General features: G+C 46.7%; 1 pseudogene; it reads right to left on the bottom strand.

The window, feature by feature from the left end:
- Positions 1–434: 434 nt before the first annotated feature.
- On the bottom strand, positions 435–1,320 carry LOC131926115 (ATPase MORC2A-like; annotated as a pseudogene).
- Between the last annotated feature and the right edge of the window lie 435 nt (positions 1,321–1,755).

Below are 1,755 nucleotides of genomic sequence, written 5' to 3'. Positions count from 1 at the left end.
GATAGGATGTTGAGGTCTCCACACAGATTCTTCGATGGAAGGTCTGATGGTCATTTCAAAAGGTAATTTCTTCACATCAGCTTGGGAGTGCGTGAGTATGGCCTTCAACAGCTCTTGCTTTTCCAGTCTGGCTTTGTGCCCTCTGTAAAGGTCTTGGCCATCTGGATACTTTTTAGGTTGGAGGTTATATTCTGTAACATCCATAAACTTGAGGTTAAAGATAATCAACAGTGCTCCGTAACAGGAATCTTTTCCTCCTGTCAGCCAGCCCTGTATTACCGCCACGTCACTGGTGGCCCTGGAACATCTAGATTCTCTGGCTGTGGGATCCAAGGCTAATCACTGTTATTCTCAGGAAGCCTCGTGAACTGGGTCATCACTTCTCCTCAGTGTAGAAGACAGAATATTTAAAGATGAACTTTGCTTACCTCAGCTTACCTCAGAATTTTCTCCACCAGCTGTTTCTGCTTCTTTCCTTGCCTTTGGGTCCTTTTTAACATCCCCAGGGGGTCTTCCGCTTCTGTTCAGAAGCCTCACACTAGTCCTGCTCAAGATCATGGTTCCTTGAGCAAACCCAGGTACTAGAGCAAACTTTCCTACCGAACTCAGCTGGAAGGGGAGGGTCATCCCCTTCAGACACAAATCACACTTGAATAGTAGTGGTCAAGGTTTCCATAGCCCTCTGGCATTAGAAATGCGGCTCACCAGATGGAGGCTGTTCCATGCAGCAGAGAGGTAGCCAAACTCATCCCAGAACCTGATGATTCCATTCTGGGTGATGGCGATATCCTTCCCATAATGTGCCAGGTGTTCCCCCATTGCCTGAAGCAGGTGCCCAATTCTTCTTGGCATCAGCAAAAAATCTGCTTATTGTGTGTGTGCTCTGGGACCAGATGGTGCACATCAGAGACCTAAACAACTCAGCCATGTGCCATGCTCCCCTCCAGCTACGGGTTGTCTTTCTTGTACATCTTGATGAAACGGCTACAGTTATAGAAGATAAACGCTCCATCTAGGTCTGGGTATGGGTATTCGACATGGTCCTCCAAAACAAAACAGTTCCTTGGGTTCTTTGAGGGTTCACCACTTAGCATCGTTGATCCTTTTCTTGATGTCGGCTTTTCTGCACAAGGTAATAGTTATATTCTAAACCTGCCACAGCATCACCCTGGAGTCCTCCGTGAGGTCCCCACACATACAAACTTCAAATGCTTGAGCTTTTGCTCGCTGCCTCCTGGGTCTTTTCTTTAGCAACCTGTGACAGTATTTACACTGCTTCCTCCCATTCCTATATGTCCTGGTTTTGAGATGGCCTAGCATGGGCAAAGTAGGCTAGTCAAGGAGGGCCCCTTGGTCTTTGCCTTATACTCATGGGTGAATTTATTGTCTAGGGGTCAATATCAGACCTGCAGGATAAGCACTGGAGTTCCAGTCTGGCTTTGTGCCCTCTGTAAAGGTCTTGGCCATCTGGATACTTTTTAGGTTGGAGGTTATATTCTGTAACATCCATAAGCTTGAGATTAAAGATAATCAATGGTGCTCCATAACAGGAATCTTTTCCTCCTGTCAGCCAGCCCTGTATTACCGCCATGTCACTGGTGGCCCTGGAACCTCTAGATTCTCTGGCTGTGGGATCCAAGGCTAATCACTGTAATTCTCAGGAAGCCTCGTGAACTGGGTCATCACTTCTCTTCAGTGTAGAAGACAGACTATTTAAAGATGAACTTTGCTTACCTCAGTGGCAAATTCTTCCGA

The sequence above is a fragment of the Peromyscus eremicus genome, chromosome 16_21, assembly GCF_949786415.1.
Source record: "Peromyscus eremicus chromosome 16_21, PerEre_H2_v1, whole genome shotgun sequence".
NCBI lineage: Eukaryota > Metazoa > Chordata > Mammalia > Rodentia > Cricetidae > Peromyscus > Peromyscus eremicus.
This window is presented reverse-complemented; position numbering and strand designations above follow the sequence as displayed.